The sequence below is a fragment of the Trichoplusia ni genome, chromosome 4 (genome assembly GCF_003590095.1).
Source record: "Trichoplusia ni isolate ovarian cell line Hi5 chromosome 4, tn1, whole genome shotgun sequence".
Lineage (NCBI taxonomy): Eukaryota > Metazoa > Arthropoda > Insecta > Lepidoptera > Noctuidae > Trichoplusia > Trichoplusia ni.
Genome location: NC_039481.1, coordinates 2,274,809 through 2,296,913, shown reverse-complemented (window position 1 = coordinate 2,296,913; position 22,105 = coordinate 2,274,809).

Sequence of the window (22,105 nt, the reverse complement as noted above, 5' to 3'; positions counted from 1 at the left end):
AAGTTCCGAAGCCGTTCTGCCTCTCCATTACGCTTTTCCAAACCATTAAAACCGTTCTGTTTCAAATTTTTAAACCTTTTTTTTTAATAATAATTTCGTTTATTTCTCCATTCAAAAGGCTTACATTAATATTTTCGTTCGATAATTGATATTAGTTCGGCACAGCAGTATCGAACTAATTCAAATCGTTTTCTCGTTCCAATATTTTCATGTACCTACTAAATATCAAAAAAGTTCTCAGTTTTATTCTAACCTTTGTTAGTTCACCCCAAGAACATCGAGGTCACTTCAGAAGTATTACCGAACAGTGGTGAAATCGACTCGTCACTTCCATTTTGCCGCAGATTTGGACGATAGGAGCCAAAATGGATTTCAAGTAAGTTTCTGTTGCCTTTCGTCTACGTGTTTCTAGTCACGAGAACTTATGTGGTGGTTAATTGATGCTTCGAGTGGAATGGGGAATGTGTATCTTGAGGCATACTATATTTGATCCTACTAAAATTATAAACGCGAAAGTTTGTATGTATGAATGTTTGTTCCTCTTTCACGCATAAATTTCTGAACGAATATAGACGAAACTTGATACATCTGTGTATCAAGTTTCGTCTAATATTCAGTTAATAACCACGATTAAGACAAAGGATAGTTTTATCCCGATTTTAGGTTTCCGTAGAATCATTTTTGTTTGTAGTGGTCGGCCCGCAGGCAACAGCTAGTTATATACCTATATTTATAAGCTAAATAAGCTCAAAATAATACCACTCATAATTAAGTATGCAACTACATACAAATCGCTGAGCTCTTCCCATAAATATTTCATTTATAAGTAAATGTACATTCACTGACCTTTTGCGATTGAAAATAGCTTACAATATTTAAAACATTTGAACCAAAAGGAAATAAAATAATAAATAAAAGAAAGTTTCCATACTTCTTCAGTTTAAGACTGGATTTACAATCTTAATAATAGGAAAAAAAAATACTTTCATTAAAGAAAAAGTCTTTAATGGGAAGACAGCCGGTAATGGCAGGAGTTTTTTGTTTGCTTATATAATTAGTAAGACTGACAAAAACAAACAAATATATTTTTCTAAACAAAACCCAATTCTAGAACTCGATAACAAGTTTTAACTTAAATTGTTTTGCTTCTAACATTACGACAATTGTAATGAGATATAATAACCGAAATTGTTTGACCTTTGATTATGTTGTACAGATATTGCCTAACAAACTTACTTACACTGGTTTTTCGTAATGTGTGTCTGACACGCGTTAGGCCAGTTTTCGTTGTTTAAATATTCCACAACAAATTTTCTGCTACCTAAATAACGATAAGAATTATTTCAGTATTTTTTTAGGGTTCGGCTGAGAACTCGTTGTCTGTTTCTCTGTCTACTAGACTATATATCTCATGAAACGTAATAGCTAGTTTAAATTTCCACAGCTTTTGTATTTTGATCGAGGTTATACAACGGTTGCTACGGTTTTTTGCTGTTACAAATTTATTGGGTGACAATAAAATTTCTGTTTACACAAACGCCCGCAAACTTATTTGTCACCCAATCGATCTTTTTTTCTATAGACTATTTGTACGGAGCCCTGATAATTGCAAGTCTATCTCGCACTTGACCGGTTATTAAGTAATTTGGGAAAGGCCTAGCTTTTATTTTTAAAGGTAAAGGTCGTTAGATTTTCGTAAAAGCTTTGAGATTTTTGGATAACGCTGTAAGTTTTATTAATAAAAACTCTAGTTAATATACATTGAAAATCACGACGGCTTTATTTGTTTCTTTTCTCGCTAGAAGAGTGATAATCTGAACTTTCTACTTTTTAGTACCATTATCAGTTCTAGTCGCAACTCCATAGTTTTGTCCAATCAAGGACTCCGGTTGACTCCGGAACTACCACGATATATATACATACTTGAATAAACCGTTATAAAATTATTATGCATCCGCTTTTCGAAAGACATTATTTGAATAAAGACACTTTGACCTTATCGACGAATATCACAAGCAGGGTTATTTATTTTATCCACAGAATTAATCTTATCGCTCTTCGGAATAGTTTTACATTGTTGATTCGCTCCATAATTATTCTGCACCAGTGTTTTATAGCAACATAGTATTTCTTGATGACAGTCAATCATTATGCAACCAACATTGTCCATCATACGATATCGCGATAAATCCAAAACAGCAAATACAATCTACAGAAGGCTGACAATACAAACACAAAATTAAATAACGTACTCCATATAGATAGATATCTCCCAATAATTTCTACACACGAACCAATTACGATTTCCAATAAAAGCCGACCAAACAAAAAAGGCTAGACAACATACCCTTAATCTTTGTTGACTGCGGCTCAATTAACTCTGTCGGTTAATGACGGGAGTTTGCCCACGCGACCATATTGCCACGTTTAGGCAGTATTCACATCCAACTTGTAATCGACCAATCGATTTGGATCGTGGCTAGCTTTCGGGTCTAATAATTCTGGAACGTGCATTTACACTGGCACTTTTTTCATGATTGCGATTTGCGCTATTTAGAGCAATAGTTTCTCCTTCACAGCTAGAGCACTTAGGAAGCGGTGAAGGGTGGGCGATACGGGGAGCTGTCTGTATATTTTGACATTCAATAAGTGCTACTTTGTAGCCTATTTTGAATAAATTCATAAGTCTAGCTTATCCTTCTTTGCGACTTCCCTGTGGTTATTTAATTTCACCTATTTTTTATAATTCTTGAACCTTTCAAAATCATCAATCTGTTTCAGTAACGGTCTTCTTCAGAATACTCTTTTTTGAAGAAAATTATCCCATCTCTATTATTACACTACTCAACCTTATCCTCTTCAACATTTTTGATCCCCAATTTAACTCTGAACTATTTTGCGAAAACTTGTGGGTTTGTATAACGACCCTCGACTCGTATGAACCAACCCTTACGTGTAGTAATCATATAGCCAATGCCAACGGTTCACGGAAATTGTACTGTTTGTTTGATTTGGACGTGAATGGGACATTTGCGTACGTTAGGTGTTTGGACAACACGAAATCAACTTTAATTTCGATTACATCAAGATTCTTAGAAATATAATAAAAGCTATCTGAAGTGCTCTTTTGCTTTTCAGAATTGTTGAAAATGCTTGATAAAGCTTTGTGGGGATTTTCGGCTTTTTGCCTATCTCCACTTTCAATAGAAGATCGTTAGGCTTTATAATATTAAATTGTATTACGACAACTGCCCTTCTACCATTGCCTTTGTTATAACACAGAGGGTAGTTGAACATGAAAAAATTGAAGAACCTTTGCTGAAAACGAATTAGGATTCCAAAATCAAACTGTAAGTGCTTACTCAATTTCAGCTTTTACGGTCTGAAAATTCATTCTCATATCAATCGTTTCTCATGTCAGGCACAACGTTTTGGATTAAAAGTCGAAAAGTTTTTAATGATTACCTAACCTCAGATTATTGAGGCTTAGCGAATGTCGGACGGAAGTTTCGTGGCGAACAGGAAACTGTCTGGTGGAAAGTTGTTAATTGATCTATTGATAAGGTTTTTAGTTAACTAAACTTGTTCTAGAATTATTGAGGGCTTTTGTTTTGTTCAGTGTGTTAGCAGCAATATCAGTAATGGATGAGATAAAAGATCCTAAAGAAGTAAGCTGTAATTGTACATTTTTAATGTACCGTGACGATGCTTACAATATTTTTAATTTTTGGAGCTCAATCCTCGTTGGCCTTATTAAAATTTATATGTTCTCCGTTAAAATATAGACGGTTTATTCCTTTTTAATATTCATTTTCAATTATTTTAAGATCGAATTTAGCTTATCCAGACTCAGCTTAATAACTGAAAATATCTTGAATATAAAACTCAAAGAAATAAATAATTTTCTTTCAAAATTATTTAAGCTTAAACATTTCTTCATTTTCTTTCGGTATTTAATTTTAAATTTAAGTTTCATCTCTTAGAAAAACTGACCCCTGACCTTTGCAGTAAACAGTTTGGATGAATATAAATATTTTATATTTAGACTGACTTAGTTTTAACCACATTTAGAAAGATAAAGACCACTACTATCAAATGCAGGTACATAGTTTCCTAATTTAAATGAGAAATACACGCAAATTGTGTCGTATCTTTGGTTCAAAAACCAAAATATCAAATCTGATATTATGTATAGGCTGGACTTTAAAATACACTGGTATGGTTAAAATATATAAAAAGCGGGAGCGGATAAGATTTGAAATAAAGTTTTATTTCTAAATTTTTTCATGCTAAACATTCTCGTTGCGTAATTGAGATGTGTGTCATGTTATTCCAAATAATTATAGTTGAAAATCATATTTTGTTACGAATGAAAATTTCTATTTCAAACTATTGTTGTTGTTAATTATCCCTTTATTTCAATTTTGTGTCTATAGTATATAGTATAGTAGTATACTGGACTGAATTTAATAGTTGCCGAATAAAACAATAAAGTTAATTTTACTAAAATACGACGCTTTTTGTAATCCAAAATAAACTAATTGAATCGATTTAGCATAGAATTTCGAATACTAGCCAGTGGCTTATATCGAGTAAAATTATAGTTACGTACAATAAAAATTAGAATTAATTTCATAATTAGAATTAAAATAAAGAACTTTACATCTGCCACCAAACTGACCTACTACATACCGTTAATGACAACCTACATCATCATATATGTATTTTTACTAGCAACATAAACTAAACATAGAATAGGATAGCAGAATACAAAGGCTTTTATTAATTTTCAGCTGTAAGTATCCATAGAGACAATCATAAACACAGTTCTGACTAAACTACAGTTTTATAAGTAGGTGTAGGTACTATAGGTACCGTGTATGACCTACAATACAGTAATCTTATAAAGATCTAGACAATAAACGCTACAATGATACGAAGTAACACGAAAGCAATAATACTTGTACACGACGGCATCGTAACGACGCATGTAACCTACATTGAGGCAATAACAGAAAATATGAAATAGTTACGTGAGCTTTAAACATTTTTTTCTTGGAACTGCCTCCGAAGGTCTTGGAGAACCTGTGATGTTTGAATAAGCTGAAGTCAGATGGTTGACATTTCATGTGAAATGCTAGTCAAGTAACGTACTGTGCAATACCAAGGTTTCCATTTAGAATAGTATTCGTAGATATAAATACGAATACTATTCTAAATGGAAACCTTCATAGAACAGAAATTGTTTATTTCTATTCTTCATCTTCTATTGTTTGTAAATTATTTAATTCCGATAAATTTTGTTACATTTTCGTAATTATCCATCTTTACCACTCACAACATGTTTATCAAAATATAATTACACAATTACAATATACACTACAGTGTGAGATCACAAACCTCTTAAATAACTTCTATCTCAAACACAATACGTATTAAATGTCAATAAACAAGTTTAGCTTCGGGCAAACAATGTCATCTCCTTACACGAACTTTTCAGCCTCACGACAATTACTTGACAAAGGCAAGTCCCGAACTCGCAGATTAGATATTTTTAGATTTTGTTTAACATTAAATATCGATTTGAGGCCCAGAGGCTTATCGGTGTAGCCGATGTTTTTATCAGATTTCCAGAGGCAAGCAAAAATTGTTTACTGATTGTAAGGTACAATAATACAACCCTGTTTTTTCGTGTGGCTTCATGGATATTCTTTGTTTTGGCAAGGGATTTTATCAAAGCCTTATTGACTTACCTTCGGACTATACTTGAACGTTTCGAAAACAATTTTAAGTAGGAAAGAGGGACGAGCCAAACTTAGTCACAATTTCAAAGTTTAATTGAATATTTCATGCGAGAATCAGAGTCGGCAGTCCAACCACATTTGAGTTAAGGCTCCTGACATTGCAATAACATTCATTACACGGGATAAGCTTACCAGGTGCTCGTTTGAAATTAAATTTAGCTTAGAAATTCTCCTAATTCAGTACTGGGGAATTGTTATCTTAGGATTTAAGATATCAGACGAGGGAATTACATAATTTCCATCGTTAACATGATATGCTCTATACAGGGTAGTTTTCTTTGATAAGAAAAAAAATGGAAAAGCTTTTGTATTTTTTATAAAAAAAAACGGACGAAAAAACGTTTTTTTAAATAATTTCAAAAAAATTTTTGCTTCTTCGGCCAAGCTCTGCAATCTAATTACAATTTTCTTTCCTCAATAAATCGAACAACATTATTAGCATAGCTACATTCAAATTGGCGTAAAAAGGAAACCGTCCAGGAAACACCAATGAATAATACTCGTAACGTATTGCTATTCTGCCAATTTCCTGCGGTTGGTACCGGGGCCCAAATGCTGGGATCCTCGTTCCCCGTTGTATGCTTAACCACATTATCTATTCAGGAATTGATTTGTGTTTGTGATAATGGAAGGTGTGTTGCGTCAGAATGAATATGTGAGCAGCTGCTTGTTATGTGATGGAGTTACAGTAGTTGGAAACCACCCATGAGTGATATTGATCATAGATTCGCCTGAAGGATGTTACGTTTGGACTTTTCTGGTTTGGTCAAGTTAAAATATTACTTAATTGTATCGTTAACTCTTTTTTTATGCATTTTTATCAACATTTCCCGATTAGTAGCAGACCCAACTAAAAGTCTTTAATCACGACCTGAAACGGCTTCGTGGTTGCGGATTTTACTTTAAACATTAAAAGTGACTTTTGACTAAATACATTTTAGTTTTGAAGTCACATACTGTTAACGATTAAAATACCAATGTTTTTGTACATCTTTTTTTGTCATATAGAGCTTCTAAGGTAATCAAAAACGTTACATTCAATATTAAAAAAACACGGTAATCGAAAGTAATCATAGTGAGAAATGTTTTGACAGTGTTCATAAAGCCAGGCGTAATAAAATGAAACTCAAACTTAATACAACTCTGACAACCTCAACTTTAATCGAATTACATTTCAAGTTCCAACATTTGTCTTTAATCAATTTATTAATTTGCTGAAAATCAAACAGAAAAATAACAAGTTTCGAACTCTGTATACTCAAATAATAAAGGTTTTCAAATAAAACGGAAAGTTGGACGTTAATCACAATGAAATTCCCGATAACTGTGCCTTGAGGGATCCTTCGCAAACAGATGTATTTGTTCAATGTATAATGAAGACTGAGTTAGTTAGAGATCAAGTTTTGGAATCCCGAGGGCACGCTGAGATGAGATCTTCCAGGTTCAAATTGTTCATCTACTGTTTGAAGAGTTTGAATTTGAATTGGCGTTCGACTAATTATTGTGGGCATGCCGAACTTCCATATTGACTGTTGTACGTATATTGGCTGTACATGTAGTTACATAGTTTTCAAGTCAAGTTTCAATATTGAAGCTTTAACGAATTGCAATATTGACGTATTAATATTACATAATAATTCATCAAATTGACATAAATATCATATGCCTACAGTCAGGTAAAAATATTGTATCAATGTTTCAACGTTATTTGGTTTTTGAATAAGAGCTCTGAATTATTTGTACACTTCATGGAAAAAAATGAAATTCACGAAAAAATATTTTTAAAACTTGATTTAAAATTCGCTCTTTGAGTGTTTTCATTTGTCGTGACAAGGCATAAATTACATTATTCATTCAATACAATATTCATGCATACATAATATCATATTGCGTTATTATCTCATGTAAATTGGTAGTAAGTTTTTACTTGTTTTTTATTCAGTTAGAATCACTATTGATATTACAGAAACATATGAACATAAAATATTGTATACCTCTAGTACAAAACAGCGACTATCAAAAACAAATTCCGATGCAAGCGAAATGAAATCTGTTACAAATGACACAAAAGCAAAAGCATAAAACTAAAATATAAATGCTGCTGCAATGTTTATTAATCCTCGTATTACACGACACATGCCAGTGTTACGATGGCTACAAAACGTCAATTTGTACTCGATACCAGATGAAATTAAATTCTGTTTTGAGCGTCAATCGTTAATACTCTAAAACATGCAAACTGATCAATTGGACACAAAGCGATTTTGTAATCGTTTGTTTTTTGTTTAATGAATATTATGGTGGCGTGGTGATGTTAATTAACAATTTGATGATATGTTTGCGTTTGTTCAATGAGTTCGTTAATTGAGTTATTTATATTTGAGTGGAGTCGATCTTGTGATGTGTGTTGAAATGAGGAACTTAGTACAGCTGTTGAAAGGTGAAAGGTTATAGGAACTTCGATAGACTTGAATGTACTATCGAACTTGACATTGACATTGCCCAAAAGGCACATGACTCAAGACGAGCATACTAACAAATACTAATGCTTATTCCTCCAAGGAACATAAGCCCCTAATACTTTATCCCTACACATCTCAGCGAGGGGTGACCCTCCAAAAAATCGCATACACAAACCGTCATAAACCAGAGTTTATGTCCTTGAAAAATATGACAGCCATGACCCAAAACATGTTCATATCATCGCAGAAACAGTAAAAGTTAAAGCAGATCAATAAAACGGATAGTTTTATGGAGGTTTTATATCGAAGACAGGTGAGCCTTTGGGATGTTCCTATATTTTATCGTCCGGAACCGAATTCTGTACACAAAAGATTCAGCTATGGACGTTATAGGAATACCGGAGCTTACGAAAACAAATATTGCTTTGAATGCATCTGGAATGTAGAAATTCATGGTTTGTTATGAAATACTTTAGAGTTTTACCGGAAGGATTGCACTGGTCATCCCGGCTTCGGTTCTATTAAATTCTTTCACTCCACTTATCTTGAATATAAGGCTCATACGAGAACAGTCAACTACAATGGATGAAATATACATTTCCATTTTTTTTTTAATGGTCTTTCAATTGTGACTACAAAACATGTATTTAAAATTACAAATCTGTATTAAGGTCAACATTAATACAGCATAACAATAACAACAAAAGGGCAAACACCAATTAACAGTGCCATTGATAACAAAACATCTAACTCAAATCATACAATATTTATATAACGAAATAAAACTGCCACGTGCGCTGTAAAATTTTACTCAAAGGTCGGTGTAGTATAAATTATGTTTAATAGTGCATTATTTTAAACTTTTACGGTCACGAAATAATTTCAGGTCGTAACATTAACTTGGGAAGTGTACTTGCACGTGTGTATCTCTCTCTGGAGGCTCGCCAGTACTTTATTGTCTTGTGATGAGTCTTTACTCATTTTCCTGTTCTTTTTGATGTTGTATTTTTAGCTGTGTTTATTTGATTTGATTTTTCGTGTTTCGTTTTCGTTGTGGCATGTTTTATTCATTGGTTTTTGTGCAGTGTGTTTTCGCCCTACATATTTTTCAGCGTGTATTTTTATGTACGTATTTTGGAACAAATATTAATAGTAAATTCTATTTTTTTTTCACACTTGAATTTAGCCGTAATGTCAGTGTTTTAAGGCTTGAATGTGACATTTTCAGAAAGAAAAATAAAAACGGTTAAAAGTACAACATATCCATCGCACCTATAACTCATGTTTATAGCAAATACTAATAAAATCTTAAATAAGTACTGAAACGGTACAAAACTGTGTGTCGCAACCAGAAAAATAAATTGGATAAGGATATTTTCAGATCGCTGTAGGGGAAATTCCAGGAAATTCTCTGTGTAACGGTCCAACGATGTTAAATTGTAAGAACGTGGTAGCAACTTCAATTTATAGGCTCTACTGCGACTGGACGATTACTGCAAGACTTTTGAAGTCGCTCTGCCGACTTTTATGAAGGAAGGGCTTATTTAGATTTAGTTCTGAGATGCCTTTTATTGGATTTTATGAGACATGAGCTTTTAGGAACGTGTGCAACTGTACTGTCTGCTGTTGTGGGTTTGGTGTTTATTACATTAGTAATATTCTTTGTGTTGGTGTATACCTACTGGTTACCAATTATTCCGTTTGAACGATGCATTCATGTTTAGGTTTATTTTATATGTAGGTTTATTAAAACTTTATTAAAGTTAACAAAATAAAGTCGAAATTGTGTACCAAAACTTTGCTAAATAAACCAATTTAAATTAAAGATGGAGATCATAGATGGAGTTACAATCTGAGTCTCGTGACGAGTAGAATTCCGAAAACGAAAATGAAAAATCCAAAGAAATTTAAGTACTCATCATTTGTAACCCATTCTTTCTTAATTTCCACAACGACACTTACACTAGCCATTATAGCTTCAAAATATCCATTTCTCTCACATACCATGGAGAGTACCATAAGACCGTCTTCAAATCAAATAATATATTGGTGTGTGGAACAATTTAATTAGTTTAATAGTATAGCTTGAGGCTACACGAAGGGACAACTTGATACGTAATTGTGACCACACGCGTCTTTAGAAAACATACGGTTCAATTTTTTGAGCGTGATCTTTCTAATGGGCGTTTGAATTTACTGTAGAAAATGCAGACTCAATTTCAGTGTCATGAATTTATGGCATCATTACAAGAAGAAAATAATATGCGGGCAGGTGCTAGTGAGACTTGCAAGACTGAGGTTTTCGTACAAATGAGATGAAGAAAAACAAGTCGGTTGGGTTTGGGTGACAATTTTTTTGTTTAGCACCAACGTAGTTACGTTTTTAATAACTATTAAAATCAAGATAGTTAACTAGTGTTATCTGTCTAGATGTCGCAAATATGAGATAAATAATGCCTAGTGCCAAATGGATGGATCGACGGACGTATATAATATTCGTAACCCCAAACACCAGGACAAAATTATGTTAAATTGGGTATAAAACTATAAAGCTAAAAAGAGCTTGCTTCAAACTGCTGTCGAATGAACAGAAAATATCAATCCATTCAGAATTCTCGTTATTCTTGGAATCCCGAGCGCTTTTAAGTGCCCGTCAATTATAATGAACTTAAAATAATCCATTTAACCTGATTAAAATGTTCACGCGAATAAATGCTTTCGAATTAAATAACAATTTACTTTTGATTATATTTCTGAACTATTGAAAGATCTTTATAGTTATGTATTAAATAGCATGCTGGATGTTCCAAGAATTCATCAATATGTTAAAAAAAAATCTAGGTAGTCGTAAAATAATAAACCTATGGATTTTTCAAAATTCTTTTTATGGAACCTACTTTGTCCCACTACTGGCAAAGCCCCTAAATCTTTCTATGATTTTCTTTTTTAAGCTATCTGGGGCAAACCCCCACCGTTCAAATCTTTCGCTGCGTCCTAGGTCGATTACAACAGCACCGTCAGTACTGTCTATAACTGTGTGGTGACATTGCCCAGCGGTCACTAGGTATCCATGCGTTTGAATAGACTCGCTTTATTTCATTCTAGCTTGGCAGAGTATTTGCCGACGTCACTGATCGCAGTTTTGGATCAATCGTGATGTGCCGGACCACATTATCAGAGCAAACAATTTTATATTGGGAAGCGCGTCCCCACAAAATTAAATCCCTTATGTTTCCAAACCCACTATTTGAAAGCACGATGCTATCAAAAACTCGTGTTACAAATATCTGTTTAATTATACAAGTACCAAACACGGACATGTTTATTTACTATAAAATATGATTACTTATGTAATTAGAATGTAAAGTCGGTCGTTACATGGTTCAGTGGAACCGTTGTAATAAATTAAGTACAGAAGCTTTACCTTTGAAAATGTTGTAAACATGACGTTGATATACATAGATAGGAAGCCCGATATGTTGTTTGTGATTGTCTGTCTGAATGATAATTGTCTATTCATTATAAAGTTGACTTGAATGTAAAGGTCTTAAGTCTTATAAAGTAATAATTATTTCATCCCGTTTTTTTCTTTTTCAGTTCAAATCAACATAACTGCAACGACCATTCCTTTAAAACGTATTTTTTTTTAAGTTTGCTATCTGACTACCCTGAGAAGGAATGTCGAAAGAAACTTACCTTACTTAAAAAGTCTGTATTTATAAAGAAAAAAAAAGGAATCTTTAAATAATTCTATCATTACAATAACACTGTAAAATACCATTTTGTTAAAAGTCTGCGTCTAAAAACTGCGAACAAGAATATCTTACCAGTAACATAAAACTCCCTCCTTCTTGAAGCATTACAACTTATATGCAACAAAGAGGTAGGATAAACTTAATGAACAGAGCGCCGCGGTTTAGACCCGACATTGACCAACAGGATTCCGTACGTCTGCGTGATAAATCCCTTCTGCTTCCAACCAACCACTCTTCACTTAAATTAGTTCAACAAACTCAAAATATACTTAAAGAAAAACTCTGAAATCTCAATGCGAAGCTAAGAAAGTGTATTTTTCCCATTTTGGAATACTTGTTATTCTTTTTAACGCTCGGAGAGGATTCCGTTGAGTGGCTTAGTTATTTTTCATGCTGCGCTTTACTACTGTTTATTTCTCGAGCTTTTAAAAATAAACAGAGGGTTGTCGACCATTTCGTTACGATGAGTTACGTTAAACATAACTGTGGAACTGCTCTTTGGGTTTTTGTTAAATGGTAATGCTGATAACATGTACCTTTATTTTAAAAGAAAAATGGTTTACTCATTTAGAGTTAGGTCGTAAAATCATTTTACTATTACAAAGAGCCTTTAAACCGGTAATATTGCAACACTCGTTCACGTTAGAGACAAAGACAGATCCAAATTACGAATTATCGATATTCAAATTCAAAAGTTTGTTCAAGTTCACATTTCAACAATAATTATAACCACCTCGACATTGTCAACACTAACAGCAATACCAATCGTCCTCTCGTCTCTTATCTGTCGTCAGATAATAAATGAACAAATTGCCCATCGCCTCCAAAAATCTCCAACGGAAACATGAAATTTAACCTCCATACAAATCTAAAGATAAAAGTTTCCTTCGCGATTTTGTTCCGAAACAATTTCCTTGCCGGTTAAATACTAAACGATCACGTTTCGTACATTGTACAGCATCCCTAGCATCTTGAGATAAGCAAATTAACTTTAAATTAGTTATGAGAGTTGCTCGACTCTCGTTTTTTACTTCATTATTGCTGGGACGTCGACGCCATTTTTGCTATCTTTTTGAGATGAGGTAGTATAGCGAAATCGTTGTGAAAATGAAAGCGAAACTTTTTGTAAGTGACTGTAACTTATAATCTAAAACCTCAGGTCTTCAGTGATCTTATAAGGAGAACGAGTTTAGAATACGTCAACCTTTGCAGTGCTGATGCCTAACAGGGCCATTATCAAAAACTATTTAATAACAGCGACTATTGCAGCTTTTGAATTTCATAATATTTTGAAAGAGCACTGGTGCTCTAGCAGCTCTGAATCTGAATTCTAATTAAAATAAACACTTAACAATACTCATAATAGACTTTTCAACAAGAAGAGTTCAAAATTATGTCTCCTTGACCTTCGAGAAATGTTAATAAAATTCTATTTTTAACCTTGTTTGTGTCATTGTTATCAGTTTTAATGGCAACGGGGCTCTAAACAACTGCCTATACAACAAACACATAAAATACGACAGATGACGTTATTAAAAGTGAGATGGCGCACTACATTACACATAGCGCTGTCTTGCTCCGACAATTTCAACAGTCATGCTTTAAGATCACGCGGTAAAGGTACTGCAAGTGAATAGCTTTAACACTTATGAGTTGTGACCTTGATAGCTTGCAACTCAGATTAAAATCTTAATGACTATTTTTGAATGAATGAACGAATGAATGATCTATTTTTGTATTCAAAGATTGTTGCTTTATTATCATAATGTACTATCTACGCTATTATATTCCACCCAAAAATAAGTTAAAGTTCTAGGATGTGTCTATTGAACTCTATTGTAAATCAAGCATTAGTATAAGTAACATGATATACACGAAAATATTTGAGAAAAGACTACTAAGGTCACAATGCAACGAGAACCCTCATAAACTTTACTATACATGGTGTGTGTATCACAGTACAGTGTATTCGCATTTACAAGATGTATGTATGAGCTTATTAGCAAAACATAAATAAACCAAAAACATCAAAGACTGGCGGAAAAAGCGCACCCTGAAAAAAAAACGAAGTCTAAATTAGCTAGGAATTTTAAGGTTCTCGACAGCTTTTAGGCTAATGAGCTGGCCTTGATTGCTTTTGACCTACAAGCGAGTTCACAGCAATCATTTATAAGTTAGCTGGTTTTTTGATAGCCCTTAGGAAATTCAAAGTAATTTGAAATTGAGTGTACATTTTGTGAGGTTGATAAATGCGTTTTGTTTCAGAATTAATGTTAATTGTACTGAGTTTCCGTTACGACAGTAGTTTTAGTGAATATAATAATTATTTACTTTATGTAATTTAAAACATTGATTTAGACCACTTGTAACTGCAACTATCTCAAAAGCGACTTGGATTGATTGTCAATCATTCAAGCAAACATACAATTTTCGTTACACAAACAGACGAGCTTCGAAATGGAAAAAAATAAATTTTTCAGCTTTGCAGTATTTTTATAGGATACACTTTTGCATATCTAAAATTCAACCAAACACCAGAAAACGATGACAAACTATAAAATATAAACGCAACCGATACTGCGGAAAAACTCAATGAGCCGAATTTTTATATCGCCGTCGAAGCAACAAAGCCAACCGACTCTGAAAGGTAACAAAAATATATTTACTGGAAGAGCTTTACACAACATTTTATATTTTTTAATTAAATCAGTTCAGTATGAGATGTTGACACAATGGACTGTGTTAACGGGAAACGTTGAAAGAAACAGCTTTTCGTCCGCGTGTTTTTAAAAGGATATCTTGATTTATGCAATACAACGCAATGCAAATATACGAATATACTATTTTTGAAACGACTCCCTCCTGAATAATTTCATGCTTGTATTTACAAAGACACCCATATCCCAAGCATTCGTGGATCAAAAAAAAGCTTATATTTCTAGGTTTTAAGCGAGTAAGCGTGTGAATTGTAGTTTCTTAGATGTTCTTCTTTATAAAAATGTCATTTTGGACCCGCCTATTAGACTCAAACGTGACTATGGCTATATGAAAAAAAAAATCGTTCTCTGTAACTTCAAATTAACACAGTATCAGAAATATGCAAACCCACGACATTCCCCTTTCTTCCAAACATACGCAATCACTGCTAGACAATAATATCTTCTTAGCATTTTCTTGAAACAAACCAATCCCATTTAACCTAACTTACTCTTGTACCTAAATTGAATCCACTATGAAAATATGAATTCCAAATCCATTTATGAAACTTTAGAATAGACCTCTTTGTTCCCCTTGTCTCTGGCCGTAAATTAAAAAGTTTCCGTAAGAGTTTCGTATTAAAGTAGCAAGTTTTTAATTTTAAAAAGTCGGATACTTGTATAGTTGTCGGTGTATTTTGATAGGTTTTTGTTTTAAATGAGATTCCATTACAAACTACTTTGATTCTTCTTTATATAAAATGGAATGTTTGCTAATAGGTAATGCTGGCATAAACACAATGAGAATCACAAGCTCAACTTGTTTTGCTGCCTGTAGAGCAATTTTCATTTTTTACACGTGACCTAACAAGTGAAATTCAAACGTTCCGTTTAAATTTCATCTAAATATAAAACTTCAATTCACGTTTCCATTTCACGTAAAATCCCTTATTCAACTTTGTCAATCTGTCTGCAAAACGCGTCAGTAAAATGTTACGTCAAAACACATCCATTCTCTCTATTTCCGTTTTACTAGTTGTGCGATTTTTTTTTATTTGAATGCGAATATACGCGATCCTATATAAATCACGGGTGTTCGCGTTTTCGTGTCAAAACGTCGACTCGGCCCATTACTGCGTGAGTTTTGAGACTTCTAATGATGCATTTAAAACGTGTGTTATAAATGAATAGACGGGAGCTGTTTTGGTTTTTTGCATTCTGGGGTTATTTTTAGTGTTTTAGTCGGCATCGAGTTGAATTTTATTGTTATTTGTATGTGTGCATTTGGAACTATATTAACTCTTAGTCAATTCTTTCTTACAAAACTGGACCGTGTTACGCCCACGTTGAATGGGTGGTGGGATGTGAGAGATGTCACAGTTATAGCTAATAAAAACGATGCTATTTTGATCCTTGTGATTTTCTAGATTATCTCCAGAACTATTTCTTATTCAATAACCTCAGTCCGGAAAAATGTACAATACTAAACTAAACTACAACGGCTTGAATATCAAAATCAGCTTAAGTCCTAAATATCGCTTCAGTTTCATCAATCTAAATCTAAAAATAATAGAAAAAAATATTTTGTAACTTGAAATGGAGTATCCTTAAATTACACCCAATTTAAAAACGACTAAAAGTTTAAAGTACCTACGTATAATATAATGTATGAACCCCGTCAGTCGATGGCTTGATTTAAAGTCGACCTAAATAGTGCGCGTCACAGGCTTACGGGAGTAAAATATTATGCGGCCGTACCCTGACAGCACGACTGCATGATTTGTGGATCGGTTGCCATGGTAACCGATGATGCTTGTACGGAGATCGGCTGTCACGAGTCCATGGGGAATGAATTGGATTCAACGTTATTTGATTCAAGTGTGTGAAATTGTATTGTGAATTGACGTCGTTTAATGATGTTGTTTTAATATAATTTTCACGTCATCAGTGTCGTCATTAACAAAAAATGAATAACGCTAATTAAATAGGTGAGTAAAAACTGGCTTTGTGTAAAGGTTTTACTCAAGTACTTCTTACAAGCTAAAATAGACCCTATATAATTACTAAGGCTCTTCTATCCGTCCTTCGGTTTATCACCAGGTTGCATCGCATAAACCGTTATACTGTGATATATTTTCGGTGCCACTAGAACAAAATAACGAATCGAGGTTAAGCAATCATTGTTAAAGTTATATAATAGAATAAATGACTAACTTTTATTGTTAACTTTTCCCTTTAGCACAGTTGCAGTAAGATATCGTGTCTCGTAAGCCCAACACGAACTTGACCGGTTTTTAATGCAAATTTTGCAAAAAAACATAAATAAGTGTCAAGTAATACATTCCAATCTAAAATTGTCAAGTGAAATTACTTTTTAATTTACTGTAAATATTGTGATTTACATACACAAATACCTTTCACTCGATCGGGTCAAAACAAATATTGTCTGATACTAGCTTGCAATATTTGTTGTGACTAAGTCAACTGAATTTAAATTTGTGCTTGATGTAAAGATAATATTTGATAGAAATATTATTTTAAACAGCTTCTATAAAATATTTGCAAGGTCTTCAATTAGGGTTTGGTTAGGCTTGTTGTGAAAGATGCTTAAACAAATTCCTGGCATATTTTAAACGTATGATTAGTTCATGGAATTTAAATCAAAAATAGTGTTATCATCAGCTGTAAACATTTTTACGGGAAGATCAATATTTTTGTTCATGATGTACTAGAACGTAGGTAGTGTAGGTACTATTACATCTTTGGAGAAAACTATTTCTTTATTTGTGCGGAAATTTATTTTTCTTATTCGGATGTTTCAGAAATATATTTTATAGGCTACATCATAGAGTTCATCATCATGTTTTCTCGTAAGACGAAAAGTGATGGAAAATTGACATATCTGACTTTCGGGTATTTGGATACTTCTATCGGTATGGTTATAAATCTCCATCAACATTGGAACTTATTTGATTTCCACATTTCCAATTTTTGTCTTTAAATTAGGAAGATGTTTATATGTGCAGTTGTGAACCACAATAAACTAAATTCATTCGAGGATAAAAATAACCGAAATGTACATACATAGGTTCAATTTTGAACCCGGAAATCGACGTATCCGAAATCACAAAAACTATATAACTCAACAAATATAGGACAAATTCCGAATCTAAACGATGTCACACGAATGCCTCGTAAATATCTTTCCCAAACTTTAGTTGTCAACTTCGATAAGTGGTAGAAGTTTTCTGATTGCTTGCTGGCTAACAGGAAAAATATTACCAACTCGTTATTTGCGTCAATGTGTTTATATTTCTATAAATATAACTATGGCTGACTTTTTTGTGACCAAAGAGAAATTTCGAATTTCGAAATTTTTGATTTCTTTTAATAGATTTAAACTTTCAAGGAAATTTTCAGTTACAAAGGCAGTCCTTTATTTTAAAAGTAACAAATATTAATTAATATAATTGAGTTTGATCAAAGGTAGTAAGTTTGTTCACACAGTTACAAATATTTATTTACAATCTTGCCCTTCATTCACATATCGATGACAACTAATTAATTTATTGGCAATAAATCGTGTGTTAGTGACGATATAAATTGTAAAGACAGCTATTTATATTTATGACCTCTTCAAGAGGCCCAGTAGCAAAGATGTTAAGCCTTTGACTCAATATGGTAGTTCCGTCTTTGTTCACAAGTAGGCATTTTTTTCTCAATGTTTCCAGCCTCTATAGAAACGGCTATGTCAGTGTGACCATGTACCTATAGTTTAATCAAAATAATATTTTTTGTATTTACTAAACTATTTTTTCTTTGTTTCAGGATCTTGAAGACATAATCCTTCGTTATGTAGTGTGAGTATTCACTATTAATTTTTATTGTCACAGTAGACAATAATAAAATATTTTTGACAGTCTCACATTTGTTATCGTTTTTTAAAGTAATTTTATAAATATCACAATACATAATTTACAAGACATGTTAAATATATTTCCAACTAAACTTTAAATCTAACATATATAAGTACAGACAATTAAATTAGTCAACCTCAATACACCCAGGCTCAAATGCCAAACAGACAAGCACCACCCAATCACGCCGTCAATCAACGCTCGAGCCTCGCCATTTCAACAATAACATCTTATAAACGGTAACAAGATAAAAATCACGATGCGAACTACATCAAAGGGAACCGCAACGGGTATCGTTAAACTTTTATTGGTCTATTACTGTTTTATAACAAAGAATATCGAGAGGAAACTCTTCGTCTATAAAATCCTATGTTTCTGATTGCCTAGGCCCGTGTTGCGAGCTGAAGCGGGTTCAGCTAATTAGAGAGGGGATTGGTTTAGTTATCGATAGAATTTTATTGCATTTTATTTTTGCTAGTCTTGATGGGATTGGGTTTAAATGGATTGTGAGTAAAATAGCTATATTTTATGATGTAAATAGTTACTCATCCATTTTCTGAAGTACTCCCAATGTTTCTGTCAAACAGAAAGTTTTGTTTTCGGTTCTATTCACATATTTGTATGTACGAGAAGAGGGTTCGCGGCGTGCGAAAGTGCTAATGTGACTTTTTGAAGTTTGTACGTACTTTTTAATAGTTCGTTAGTTAATAAGTCACCACTGACACAGTTAAAAGATAAAATCGGCAGGAGCCCTGAATTCCAAAATATTCGAATCTCCAGTAGGACTTCCACAGACTAGTATATGTTTTATATCATCGTATCAAATATTTAAGCACTCAATTCAAAGAAAGCTATATTCACCTAACAGACCGTCAGTTATTATTTCATTCCATTCATTTATTCCATTGTGATAGCAAAATTTTACTTACGTTACAATGACACACATTCACATTGACAATGTTTCGACACTAAATATGTTTAAAATGTCTAGCCCACCTTATATTATTCCTATTAAATCCAATTACTATATTTCGTACAACCGATATTCAATTACGCGTCTGTCTCCGTTCACATACACCACACGTAAACAATCGTCCCAGTGTAACTACGTTTCGTTTGAACGTGGCCTCTTTGTAAGACCAATTGAATTAAATAAATAAATAACACACACACTTAAAAGGCTATGCTAATAAAATACTAATTCGAAGCTATTTTCAGATGAAAAGCGACTGCGGATTTGTTAATTTTCTGTTAAGTATTAGTAATTTATTTTGTTATGTTTTGATGGATAATTGTGTTGAACAATACGCTTAAAATACTTTTTTTTCGGCTTATTACCTAATCAAACCAAATTAAAAATCGTTTAATTCAAGTATAAGTCCATGATAGTAAATAAATATTTAAAACATTTTACTGCCTTTGCATGCAGAATTCAAAATTATGACTTCAAAAAATAGTATCAAATGAATTTTACAATAATCAATATAACCTTTTCTATTTTAGTCGTATTATGAGCAAGAAAAATCGATGTAACATAATCGATAAATCCTGACATCAAAACGGAGAACGTTACATCACTATTTTGACAGAGGTCAAGCCCTTCGTTAGATGACCGCAAAAACTGGGCATGACTTACATACGGTTATCCGGATACTTAATTAAACAAATTAGTTATTTGGGAGGACAAATTCCGGGTTCCGGATGAATATTTGTCATGTGAGCTTTGTGTTATTGTTCTGCCTATAACGTTACTGAATAGGACGACGTGTAAGGTTTTCATTTCAACTAAACAAAAATATGTTAGTTAGCAGTTTTTTGGAGATTAGAGGACATATCGTAAGAGTTAAGTGTAGCCACTTTTTTGGACGTCAAAATACAACGGATAGCACCTTAATTTGCCCACCCATCTAATTGCTTTTGCTGTAAAGAAGAAACTGCGAAACAAACACTTCAAAAATAACTGTGTGGTTTCAAGTCAGTGAGACTTGCTACACTAAGAGTTCGTGGAGCTAAAGGAAAACTTATTTTATGGGAAAATTATGGGTCAAGCACGATTATTTTGTTTCTATTGTGGCGCACAGAAATAATTCACCAAATGACAAATGATCAGACAGCAAAGCTTTAGTGATAGGGTTCCGTAGAAAACTTAGGGTACGAAACCCAAAAAAACATTCGTTTCTATTCAGTGAATTCACAATACCTACAACCCAGACACTCTGTCACTACAAAGACACTATCTCTATCTCCTCTCCTTACCCTATCATAGATATAGCGTGATGTTAATATTCCGTTATTACCTATTGAACACGAGTTTCTCACGTATCCAATAACATAATTCAGGATTAATTAAACCCATGACATGATATAGCAATTCATGAATAAATCTTTAGCGTTTATGGTGATGGTCATTTAAATAATATTGCCAAATTATTATTTAATCAAGTTGTATTTCTTGAGATCTTTAGTAATATATTTAATCCTTATCATTTTAGCCAGTCTACATAGCTACCTAGCAAATATATTTCTGTCTATCCGCTGTCACATTTTTTTCTATATAAAGGTTTAGTCGAAAAGGCTAGCACTAGTCATAATCAGTATTAGTCAGAACTAAAGATGGACTACAAAAGCTAGCAATTTCATTTGTGTCAAAGAAGGCTGTATTTAGCCCTAGGCAATTTATGTCAGACAGTTTACTCGACAAGTTAGATGTAAATAACTCTGAATTTTCGATATCTTCTTTGTTTCTCTTCACTCTTCTGCGCTAAGCTGTCCTGGGCTGTCTTTTCAGGTAGGGTAATGTTTTTTCATTTGGTTTCTCTGTATGTTTGACCACCTCGTTAGGGATAGGCAGCCTGTAGATGTTGGCTTGCTATGCCATGCCGTGCACTGGCCAAATACAAACAAATTGTTTTAAACTCAGAAAAAACTAAATGCCTAATTATTCGCTCACCACATTCACAGCTTACTGTTTCCCTGAATAAATTGATTGCGCATGAATACCTATGTATACATAATAACCTAACAAATTGCCATTGTAAACCCATAGAAATTGATAATTCTGTAACATATCTCGGTGTAAAAGTAGATCAAAGCTTCTCTTGGTCTCAACATATTGATTATATAGCTAGTAAGTTAAGAATATTGCTAAGTAAGTTCTATCATCTAAGCTATAAGGTTCCTGTTAATACATTGAGGTGTCTTTATTTTTCTCTGGTGGAATCAGTGATGGATTATGCTCTCGACAGCTATGGCTTAACATTCAAAACCTACATAGACAAATTAGAATCATTACAATTAAGATTTATTAAACTATTAGTATCAAAAAAGACAAAAAACAGATATAAAGACGACTACCGACAATTATTTAAAGTATGCAAAATATTACCAATTAGTATCAAACATAAATATCTACTATTAGTAAATCAGCATGGCAAAGAAGAGCACAACCTATCAATGGTTAACACTGGCCAC